Source organism: Amblyomma americanum, chromosome 3, assembly GCF_052857255.1.
Source record: "Amblyomma americanum isolate KBUSLIRL-KWMA chromosome 3, ASM5285725v1, whole genome shotgun sequence".
Classification (NCBI taxonomy): Eukaryota; Metazoa; Arthropoda; class Arachnida; order Ixodida; family Ixodidae; genus Amblyomma; species Amblyomma americanum.
In genome coordinates this window covers 52,960,013-52,972,497 of record NC_135499.1, presented here as the reverse complement: position 1 = coordinate 52,972,497, position 12,485 = coordinate 52,960,013, and the positions used below count along the sequence as shown (strand labels likewise).

At 47.8% G+C, this 12,485-nt stretch overlaps 1 protein-coding gene across 1 annotated transcript in view; it reads right to left on the bottom strand.

Annotated features, from left to right (window-relative positions):
• Positions 1-8,832: 8,832 nt before the first annotated feature.
• SelT (selenoprotein T) overlaps positions 8,833-12,485 on the bottom strand; it is a 33,246-nt gene continuing 29,593 nt past the window's right edge. Inside the window, exon 5 of the mRNA XM_077657382.1 lies at positions 8,833-9,242. The gene's annotated coding sequence lies outside the window, so the exon portion shown is untranslated. The remainder of the gene's footprint in view (positions 9,243-12,485) is intronic.

Below are 12,485 nucleotides of genomic sequence, written 5' to 3'. Positions count from 1 at the left end.
GTGTTAGTCCACGTAAGCCTTGTCGTCGTCGTCTTCTCTTCTCCACCAATCATCTCTCTCCACCTCACCGAATGCTTCTCCACCAATCACATCTCTCCACATCAACGAATGCTTCTTCTGCCTCTTCTTTATTCTTCGGTTAATTCGCGTCGTCTTCTTCACACCTTTTTCCTTTAAAATTTAATTTAGGCTCCTTAATATATGTGACACATAGGAACGGGAGTTATTCAATTAAGAAATTTCAAAATACAAGCAAACAAAATGCTGCTCTCAACTCGATTTTCGCGCAGCTTCCCATTCCCATTTCACTCTCCCAATGACGACACTCAGGGCGACCAATCAAAACAGCCTATCTTAGCACGTGGAGGAAGTTTGCACTTCATGGTTGCCTGTTCTCTGTAACTCGTTCATGCCAAGGCTGGCAGCGCCGTTTGCATGGTTACAACAACCATGTGAATGCCCAGCTGACACAGCGATGTTCACCGTCACGTCGACGGCGCAGAAGGGAACACTGATCAGTGACGTTCCCTTACTTATGGATCCGAACTCGAGCGCGAGATGACAGCCTGCGCAAGATATCACACACATTTAGCATAGCGCGTACCGCTACTGCTTACTGCCTAGCATCGGCCGTCTCTCCTAGCGCGCTGGTTGGCCACGGCGAGCAAGGAGCGCGCGCTGTTGACTCTGTTGACGGGAACGTGGCGCCATCTTGCGCCACCGCCCGGTGATTCTCCACAAACTGACGATGCGCACTGCCTGCTGAATGTGAAACGAACGCATACTTCCTTGGTACCGGAACGAACGCTTATAGAGTGCAATGGCTCGATCGGATCGATTCCCCAAAGCCGCTCTCAGATACATAGAGAGTAGCCACAAGTGTTTAGTGCTAGGTCGTAGGATGTTTACAGAGAGGCGCAAAGTCCTTCGATGCAAAAAGTAGCCAGTGTCTCTGGTGGCGTGTTTTTGTTTTACTTGATTTACAGTGCTTTTATCTAGGGCAAACAAGCTGGTTTTGTTAATGTAATATAAACACAAAACTTGACAAAACGTATCTCTAGTTATTAACCAAATTTGCAGTATATTTACTCTTTGTCCAATCATCAAGCTCCCACAAAGTGATGTCATATCCGCTGCTAAAAACCGCCACTGTATGGTAACACCGTCAGCGCCACGAATTTGTTTTTGCAAGCTAATTAAAATATTAAAAACCACAATATACGCGGTACGACCGATGCTAATAGCATCACTATAACTCATCCTATGCAACAAACAGGCAAAACAATGCACTGAAAATGTGTTTCGGGGCCCCTTTAAAAGAAAGATTCTGCTACACAACAGAAGAATAGACCATTACCTTCGATGTTTCAGCAACAGTGTCTTACAATTTTTCAGTTTTCAAAATTTTTGTCCGAGAATGTTGGACATGTGGTTGTTGCTGTCCTAGGCGTCGGTTGCCGGTCGCGCGTCCTTGAGGCATGCTAACACTACACCATTGTCCCCCTTGCCCCCGCAATAGGTTCCCATCGCCGCTGAATAGGACGATTAGCAACGGACAGAGAATAATAATCCGAGCATCGACGATCTCTCTACACCTTCGCCTGGACATGGCAGTTCTTACGACCTTGTGTGTTCGGTCGCCCTCTCCTGCGGGCACCGAGAGACGACGGTAGGTACGAGACGATTAAAATCCCTCCATAGCGGTTCTGCCGCAATGAGCCGGTGGCGCTCGGCGACTTCTCTTGTCACAACCCGGATCTGTGTGTCCGAGTCGGAACTGAGCAATGCGGACTCTCACTGGCATGGATTTGACAGCTGCAAACCTCGAGGAGAGGAGTCCCGAGGGCAAGAGTGTCATGTTGGCCACATCTCTACGCAACATCTTGGGGTTTGGTTGGTAACAACTTTATTTAAAAGTCCTGCTGAGCTTTCGCCGACGGGGCCTTAGGTCTCCCACGTGGGGACGTCGAGGTGTTGCCTCTCCGTCGCCTCGCGGGCCTGCTGGACGGCCCAGCGTTGGTCACCGAGGCTGGGGCTGAACAAGGCAGCGGCCCACCGCGGCGGGAGGGTTCCGGAGTTAGCACCGTCAGGGTTTTTGCTACGGTCCCAGAGCATGTGGGGTAAAGTTGCTGTAGCAGTGTGGCAGACCTTGCATATATTTATAATGGAAACAAGTTTCGCAGCATGAATAAAACGCACACAGAAGACAAGGAACAAACAAGACAGGACTGTGCTGCACTTCCAACTCCAACTGAGTTCCAACTGCACTTCCAACTGAGTTCCAACTGCACTTCCAACTCAGTTGGAAGTGCAGTTGGAACTCAGTTGGAGTTGGAAGTGCAGCACAGTCCTGTCTTGTTTCTTCCTTGTCTTCTGTGTGCGTTTTATTCAGCTGGAAGTGCAGTTGGAACTCAGTTGGAGTTGGAAGTGCAGCACAGTCCTGTCTTGTTTGTTCCTTGTCTTCTGTGTGCGTTTTATTCATGCTGCGAAACTTGTCTCCATTATGAACTGCAACCAACTAGCCCAAACCACCGTGTTACTTGCATATATTTGTCGGGTATGTTCCAGGGTAGAGTCTGTGGTATTGTGCCGGGTTAGGGTACGTGAGCGCCTGCAGTTGTCTGAGGGCCACCGCGTGCGCCCTGTCCAGCTTGTCGTTGGGCGGCGGGAAGGTTCGGCGGGCCAGGCAGAGAGCCTTGGTAATTTCGTTGCAGCTGGTCAAACAGTCTTTGGTGCTGTCCCATGGACGACGGTCGCCGGCGCGGTTCGCGAGCTCGCGCGCCTTGGCGTGTGCCGTATCGTTTCGGTTGCGATATGTGTGCGATACTCTTCAGAGAAATATGTGCAGGGGGATTCAGAAGTCTACCTAAGCGGTAGTGCATAGTGATATCGTAAAATGTAACCATACGATCTCTCTGCGGACGGGCGACACTGCATCCGGTCGACGAATCCTCGGGCATGATTGTGCGCCGCATCGTTCCCTGTATGGTATGAGTGTGCAGGGACCCAGATTTATTGGATCGGGCGTAGTTGGAGATTGGTGGAATGAGGAGAGATAGGTTGTCAGGGGAGGCCCGGCCTTTGGCGAAATTACGAACTGCACGGTTCAGGTGTCCAACGATATATGAGACAGATACTGCGCCATTTCCTTTCCCCCCAAAACCAATTATTATTATGATTATTATTATTATTATTATTATTATTATTATTATTATTATTATTATTATTATTATTATTATTATTATTTAGAGTCGCTGAAAATGGATTCTGCAGAGGTGGAGACCGCCGCCAAGGCTATGGCCACCTCCTCGGCCTCTTCAGACGATATGACCGGAATGGAGCACGCAACCAACGGCCGTCCTTAATGGTTGACTATACCGGCGGCGTTGACGTAGACCACTGTCCGATCTGTCAAATACATTTTGTGCAGAGACTTTAGCCCTGCCCTTGCGGCGAACGACACGATACTCCGGGCGCATTTTTTTTAGGTAGAGGGTTAACAATAAGGTTACCGTGGATATGGCACGAAAGCTGGGCCATATCGGCGACGGTCATTTAGAAGCTTATTCCAAGCTTGTCGAGTATATGCGACGTTCCATGGGGGTTTTGGGTGAGACGTAATGAGAGGTGAGATGAGCTTCCGAGAGCTCCGTCACAGTATTGTAGATCCCTAATGCCAGTAGTTTATAGGTGGGGGTCCAGTGGGAGAGATGAAGAGCCGCCTTGTATGCCTGTCTAATAAGGCAGTCAACGCGGGCCCGTTCCTGGCAGCTAAGGTAGAGGTAAGGGAGGTATATGTTAGGCGGCTGATAGCACCTGAACAAGACGTCGGAGGTCAGCCTTCCGCATGCCTCTGTTTGTTAGCAATGCGACGAATTAGACGAACGGCCTGCGAGACAGAGACTGTGAGTTAATCAGTGTGTCGGTGTTTTTCCCATTGCTCTGGATTAGAAGCCCCAATAACCTATTGGTGGATACTTCGCCTATGGGTTGGACTCTAGCAGTAACGCAGATGGGAGGATGACCATGGAGGCCGGGTTGACCTCTGATGAGCAACAGCTCGGACTTCTAAGGGAAGCACGAGAGGTTGGCTCCGACTACGTGGCGCTCAATGACATCCACTGCATGTTGAAGTGCGGATTCAACTTTAGCATCGTTGCTTGTTGAAACCCAGAAGGTGATGTCATCTGCGTATAAGTTATGGGATAGCCGCGAGGTAGTGTCTAATTTAGGGGGTAGCGTGAGCAAGGCGAAATCGAAAAAAAAATGGCTGCGGTTTAGCTCTGGTTAAACCTGGTATGTAGCGAGAGCTACAGGCTCGAGACGTTCAGCACGCTCCTCTTCGGCTCGCTGCCTCCTCGTTACATTCCGAGGGCGAAGCCTGGCTCCGATAGACCGTGTGTATATATATATATATATATATATATATATATATATATATATATATATATATATATATATATATATATATATATATATATATAGCGGAGAAGGTTAAGGAGATGAGGGACTCGTTTTTGAAAAACTTATGAAGGGAGCCAACAGTCACCGAAACCAAGGTGCATAGGGGAATCTTTATTATCATTAGATTTTAAATGTGTAGTGCTAATCACTGGGTTAATAATACTTATATTAATCAATCGCCTACAGAAAATTAGCAGCAGAAAAAACAACCATGCCGCCGGTGGGAACCGAACCCACGACCTCCGAATATCGCGTCCGGTGCTCTTACCAACTGAGCTACGACGACGGCTGTCCAATCTGCTGCTCTCGTGGGTATTTATGTTTAATTGGTGTAAGCGAACCTTGAAAGTGTTCACCGGCGCCACCCTCATCCATAGCGGCGGACGTCCGCCGCTATATATATATATATATATATATATATATATATATATATATATATATATATATATATATATATATATATATATATATATATATATACACACACACACCTTCTCTCCTTCAACGGCGCATGCGCACAGCTGCTGCTACTCGGTTCACCGCGCGGGCGAGGCGGCTCTGCTATGAAGTCGTGTGCATGCTCACAGCTGGTGAGGTCAGCGGCGTCGTCTGGCGGTTGCTAGGCAACGGCTCAAGGTAAAGGGCGACCACGGCGGAAAGTGCGATCACGCGAAGCGGCTGGCGTAGTGTTGCTCTCGCAACAAAAAGGGGGATCCTTGGGGGTGCCATTGCTACCGAGGGTTATTGGGTCTGGGAGGAGAGCCAAAGCTAAGTTCAGCTGTACGACCAGAGAGGAAAGTGTGTATATACTCGTAGGTAAGTTGACCAGGATTTAGCAGGAAGAGGTTAGCGAGAATAGCTCCATGCGAGACGAGACGCTGTCAAAGATCAAGCCTTAGGATAGCCTTTGTGTCTGCTCTGGTAGAGCGGCACAGTAGCTCTCGAGAGAGAGCTGGAGCATAATGTCTTGCGTGAAGAGATTTGAGCGGAAGCCAATCATATGGTGCGAGGTAGGAGATAGTGATCTTCAACACAATGGTGAAGACGGTTGAGAATGACGTGCTCCATCAGTTCCCCAGCACAGGAAGTGAGGGAGATTGGGTGGACGTGCTCGAGAGCTAGTCGTTTCCTGGGCTTCAATATGAAAGTCTTGCGTGCACGTTTGCATGCAGCCGGGATTTCACCCTGTGTCCAGCAATCATTCATAAAGGCAGTGAGAGCCTCAATGGACGGGTCATCAAATTACGGAGAGTTTTGTTGGAAATGCTGTCCAGTCCCAGGGCAGAGTAAAGGTGGAGCTGAGTGAGAGTGAATCTTACCTCAGCCTCCGAAATCTCCTAATTAAGGGCAGGGTTGGCACCACCTACAGGTGGGGAGGGGAGTGTCGGGGGAAGCGGTACTGAGATTCGAGAAGGTCCTGGACTGATCCTGGGTGTTGATGGACTATGCGGGAAATAGAGCGGGATAACCCGAAATTTGCTCAACTGCTGACGCAGAGGCGAGCCAAGGCACAGATGCATGAATACATGCAGAAACAAAATGGACGTCTACTTCCGGCAAAAACTGGAAAACTGAACCAGAAAAGTAATCTTCAGCAAGGACTATGCGGGAAATAGAGCGAGATAACCCGAAATTTGCTCAACTGCTGACGCAGAGGCGAGCCAAGGCACAGATGCATGAATACATGCAGAAACAAAATGGACGTCTACTTCCGGCAAAAACTGGAAAACTGAACCAGAAAAGTAATCTTCAGCAATCTTCGGAAGCAAAAAAAAGGTGGCGCTGCGCTTCAAGTATTGGTGGTACTATGGGCCTCCTGCATGTTTGTAAACAAACGAGGTGGCGCTGCAGTCGCTAGCGAGCTCGTGGTAGGCAAAAGGTCGGGGAGTGGCGTCGCGGATAGGTGTTGTGCGCGGGTTTTCAAGGCTTGTAGGCGCGTTTCCGGTTTCTGCGAATCACAGCAATGGTCGATGCTTCCAACTTAGTAATTTGTCGAAGTACACGAGCTCGCGTTGTCCACGTGCGGCCTATAAAGAGAAATAGTTTGCCACTGTGTATTGTATATATGGTTAGTAGTAAACATGTAGAAACCGTTCCTGCCGTTTATTTACGCGCTAGGCATTGAATAAAACAAGTTTTGACACTCTACACTAGCCGAAATGATTTTACTTCGGGACAGTAGTGAGGGGAAGTGCTGGCGTTGTTTCGCCGGAGCAGACATGCGCTCATCGTCTGCTGACATACGTACGTGTCGCGCTGCGCGAAAAGTGGGGACCGAGTCGTGTCCCCGATCTCCTGTCTCGCTTAGCGCTGTTTTTAGCCGCATGACCACGCACCAGCCAGGCCGACTTGTCCTCTTGTTAAGCTGGTCGATTTGGTGAAAATTTTTGATTTCTAGAATTATTTCCTTTCCTAGCCCTGAAGTCTAGTTTCGTGACGAAAAATTATAGCAAAATATTGAGTACAAATTTATAAATTACGCTTTTTAGAAGTGTGGTCGTCAAAAATTGTGAGGTAATTTCTTTGATTTCAATGCCGCATTTCTTTGACCAAAGAGAAAGCGAAGATGCCATAAACGAGGGAATAAACTTTAAGGTTCGTTTTCTGACCTCTCACATTTTCTGCGACTGGATCACTCACCTTCGTAATTCGCATGAAAATCAAATGATTCCATTTGTCGCAAACTATTCCTGAGACGTTGAGGAGCGTAATAAATCTCTCGATTTCTTCCCTACACGTGCAGTATTGTTAGTTATTTTTTGTAAGAAACGTTTTCATGTAACTATTCATGAATAAGTACTGATCATATAGAAAAACAACTAATCGCGTCATCATACAGAACAGGGCTTTATGCACACGCTGGCATAAAAAAAACTGCGCACAATCTACTCAATTATTTGAGACCTAGCTTGGGGGGACTTGACGACGGTGTTAATTATAATTACCCAGAACTGCGCCAGGTATAGCTATAAATAAAAGGAATGACTGAAACTAGCGTAGGAATTTCATATTTGCACCAAGTTTAGTTACATATCGCATGCATGAATAACGAAAACACTTTTCATGCCGCGTCCCCTCAATCTCGCCACGTGTCTGTTAGTTGCACGCCTGCGGCTGCTTCTTTCCAAACAAGCTTCGCGATCATGTATTACCTCATGAAACATGACACATGCATGATGCAATGAAAAAGCATATGGCGTTTAGCACACTTAAGGTACGCTATTCTAAGCACACCAACGCGACCGCGCAAGATTGACACAACTTACCAGACTTCTTTCTACTCGAATGAAATAATTACGTCGTCATATCAAGAAACAGTTTCAAGTAACTATTAAATGTCGCAAAACGCGCCATTTAAACATGGTGTGCTATTAACAAAAAAACGCATTCCTTGGGGGCGAGTGAACCTGTCGGCGCCCCGTACACTCCGGCTCAAGGTGATAAGTACGTGTGCAGCTACATGTTTTTTTTTTCCTTGAGCAATTATCAGCCTACTATCCTGAAGTTCAGGTGAATGAACGCAGTAACTTGCATGCATTAAGTGCATTGAGTGGCAGTGCCTATCGACTCCCAGACTTCGCGCTTTACTACCGTGGCCCAATGCCTGTTAGCCAGTTTCCGAATGCGGCATTTATGCGCGAGAAACCTATCGAGGCTAATTTAATATTTTTTATGCTACTACGCAGATCCAGCAGTGACGCAGCTGGTCAATATATGCTGCTTCTGCAGTGCACAGGCTTGAAGCAGCCGCCGGTAACTGCGGTAGCTGCGGTAGGCACGGGCAAGCGGAACCTGTTTTGCCTACCATGCGAAAGTCGCTGCTAACATCAGCGCCACCGCATTTTCGTGACGTCGCGGGGTGAAGGAGGTCCATAGTGCCTAATATTCCAGGCACTATTGTGGTATTTAAAAAAAACGGAGAGTGGGCGTCATGAAGGAGCTTTACAGACTATGACATGACGCCGGGCAAGCACTGCTTTGTGGTTCAAGCTTATAGTACCAGGCGATGATCAATGATGCAGGCATTTAAGCGCTAGCTTCCCTATGATGAGCACAAAGGTTAAGTGTACATGAGTAGCAGCGGTCGCTGGCTGTACACACAAAACCGAACGGGTTGCCCGTTAACTACGCCCCAGCAGCATCATCGCAGTTCACCTGACCTTAGCTCAGCCGGCTTTGCGGGCGCGGACTTCCTGATCCAGCGTGCCACATTTTTACCACGATAGTGAGCGACTGACCACGTGATGCTGACGTAATAACAGCGCCCGGCTTCATTTCTTGTCAGGCCACGTGGCTGCACCTGCCACCCTACTAAGAGCTAATGCTGCAAAACTGATGTGGGAACATAATGCACGATGACAGAGGCCATCCGAGATTACCTTTTTATTGAAAAAAAGAAACAAGTATGGCAACAATTGAAAACAAGATGGAAAGCTAGTGACTTGCAACACTCGAAACACAACTTGTGTGCACTGTCCTTTACACTTGCAGGCCCTGGAAGGAGGTGCCTCCTAGCCGAGGGATGAATGGGGGAGGGGAGAGAGTAGGGGAAGTTGTGTGATGATGTCGAGGAGAGAGGCTGCTCCACTGCCGTGCGGGGGCCGGAGTCAAGCATCGGCCAGGCGGCTCCCTGTCGCTCGACGCCAAAGGGAAACATCCGCCGGCCGCGGGCAACGTGGTTGCTTTCTGCGGTCAGCTTCATGGGGGCGTCGGCGACGAGAAGTTCCCGGCGTGGCACCTGGCTCGGCCGCTGCCCGAAGGTGAAGCCAGCCTTCAATCTGCACAAAAAATTTGGATGCAGAAAGATGAGGGCAGTGGACCATAAGAAACTATACACTCCTCTATCGCTATTAGAAATCGTCCCAACATGACTGCATAGATGTAGTTTTAAAAGATATGAACCAGCAGTCAAGACTGCCAAGTCTCTTTCGAGTGTGGACTGAAGCATCAAAGAGCATTACCAAGCTGAGGGAACTCTGCTGAGAATGGGAGAATCCAAACATTAAAAATATTAAGCAATGACCTAATGGCAAGCTGCAGTGTCGACGCAAAGATTTATTTACAGCTCTTTTGTGCTGTATTGCAGTGCTGAAATGATGCACCTTGAACTATGATTTCCTTCCTCTTCTTATCTAAGCACTAAGTAAATCAGCCCAACTATCATTATGCAGACAAAGTGAATTCACCCGTGTGTTCCTATCTAAAATAACTGCTTTCATTTAAGCGAATACGCTACGGCTTTAAGAAGCGTTTGTGCAGGTTGTGTGGGGAAGAAAGCACAGTACCAATGAAAACAAACCTGCACAGCATGAATCCTTGAAATGACTACTTCGGGAAATGTACTAATCAGCTGTGCACCAAAGCTCAGCGAATGAATTAACTTCTCAAGTCCACGGTAACCTACCGGCACTCAAACTATGATGCATGCCATAATGCTTTTCATGAAAACTCTGAACAGACCATCAGTTAAGTGTCAAAAGGGGGCCAAAGCAGACATTGGTGTGAGAACCATAAACTGTAGGTAAGATTGCTGGCCCAAGACAATCATAAGCTCAAGGCTATGATGAAAATGGTTTTCCCTGCCCAGTAAGCCTTCCTTGAGCAAGAAGTGTAGTCACTATGACTCAGCTACAGCACTGCACAGCATAAGTGATAAGAACAGATGGTACTAAGTACGGTATAGTACTTTAATGATAACACTGCAGCATTTTCCATTTCAATATTCTGCCTGCATTACAATGACCACAATAGATTGTTGCTATACAGCTGTGCCCTGTTAGTATGTGCACTTTGGTTCCCTAGAAACTACTGTCCATAAGCAGAGTCATCCATAATAGCAAATTATGAAAAAAAAAAGAAAAATGTGACTAATGGCTGCTTCTGTGCATAGTGGCGAGCAGTGAAGAGGAAATTACACAAAATGTTGGGAGCTCCAAGTGCACTACCTTGTCGCCATTATTTTAAAATAATGTGATGCTGTTTGAAGCAGCTAGTGGCCTACGGGACTCATGATGCCATCTCATGGTGTGAGGGCGTATCTTCCATTACAACTGCTCACACGCCACGTCCCACTAGTACATACAGCAGACCATGTGAAACCGTCGTATAAATCTGGGCGTTGTATAACCGAAAATCTCACACAAGTGATGCACTCGCGTAATAAACGCGTCCACTACTCTGGCGTTATTTTGTCCGCGTGTTATAAAAATGTCCGTTCTCGTTCTGCAAGAATTAGTTCTGAGACCGCGTGCGGTTGGGCTTTTTGGCATCGAAGTGTGCGTGCGCTCCCGTCCCTGCGCGTGAAGTAAACATCACATGCACCTCAGAAACGATGATTTGGACAACTCGCCAGAAATATAGCTGTCCTGACTCTTTAAAGATGTTTTGCGGCATGCAGCATGAAGACGCCAGCGATACGTCTTTCTGTTCCGCTGTCACACCACGGCAGCAGTGTCTGTACTAGGAGTTCACTTTGCAAGAGCAGTGGTTGTCCAGCCATTTCAAGTTCTGGAGCAATTTTTGGTGCAGAAAAATAATCATTCTGGAGCAACCAGGGAGCAGCACACATGGAATAAAGGAATCACCAAGAAGAGCTTGTTACTAACGCAATCAGGTTCAGCCTTGTGTAGCTAGGAAGAAAAAAAACAGAAGAAAGATGATCACAAAAAAGAGTGACAAAACATTATTAATGCTGGCACTGTCTCACACGTAAGTTCAGCCAAGCACGCTTGACTAAAAGTCCAAAGGACAAGTTCACTTGAACATCCTTTTTTCATGTTGGCACTATCTCAACGCTTCTTGGAATTTTTTACGAATTCATCAAACTCGCAAAGTGAATCAACAAGGCTGAAATTCCCTTGTTCCAACAAAGCTTGACCTCGTTGGACCTGCTCCAAGCTTTTGTTCTTCAACCCAGAAGATATGACTTCTTCAGCCCGCTTCAGGCTTGACTGACACAATGCAACCTTTTGATGCAACCGACATGATGCGCGAACATGGAGGAAGGAAAACTCGGGAGAGGCCCTCGCTACCCGAGCTGCACATCAAAAAGTGTGCCGGAAGTCACCTGCTTGGAGGGAAGACGACGAAGACCAAATTGGGCGGTCGCCCTGTGTGTACCGATCAGCTACTTCTGTGCTTTTATGTGCTGTGTTTACCTTTCCGGCCATAGTGTCATCTCTTCACGCTGCCTGAAGATCCCACGAACACCACAATATCTCGGGACGGACCCTCCGACACTGCCTTCACGATGCCGACGTTGGTTCCGTGGAATGCACAGGCCTACGTCAGCCTGGCCAATGGACATGTACAGTAATTATGACATAGAAAGATCACATCCTGCTATCAATGCACCTGCCATTTCGCCTACCGTTCCACCTCAAGGATGTCTCCTCAGCACCTCAGCTCCTCCTGCACCCGGTATTTCATCGTTGCTCAAGTCGCCGTCCTCACTTGCATGGGACGAACCACCGTTAACCCCTACCGCCTTGCCTATTTCTGTGCCTATCCCTATTCGGACTGTTTCTGATGACAGCATTGAACCGGCTGCTAAAAACGTAAAGGCCACTCCAACCGATCCTACCCCTTCAAAGACGACACCGTCGAAATATTCACTCCCGGACCTTGATCGCTCCTTCAGAGTGCACGTTAAGCCTACCTCGCAATACGACGTAACGTCAGTTCCTTCAAGATCGGTGCAGCAGCTGATTGACCATGCACTGGGCATCTCAGGGTACTACGGTTTTATTTACAGTTAAACCTGGATATAACGAAGTTGAAAAAAGCTCCCGATTTTTCGTTACATGCAGGTTTTCGTTACATGCAGGTTTCGCGTGAAGGCTCGTCAATTGTTTTTATGACGTGACACAACTGTTCTTACGTCGCCGCGCACGTGGAAGTGCGTGGCGCGAAACGACTGCACCATGTGTCTGCGCATAGGCGACTTGGTGTAGAGAGAGGAACTCGAGCGAGAGACAGCGGGAATCATCGTGCCTGCGTGCTCTGCCGAAGCGCGATTAGTG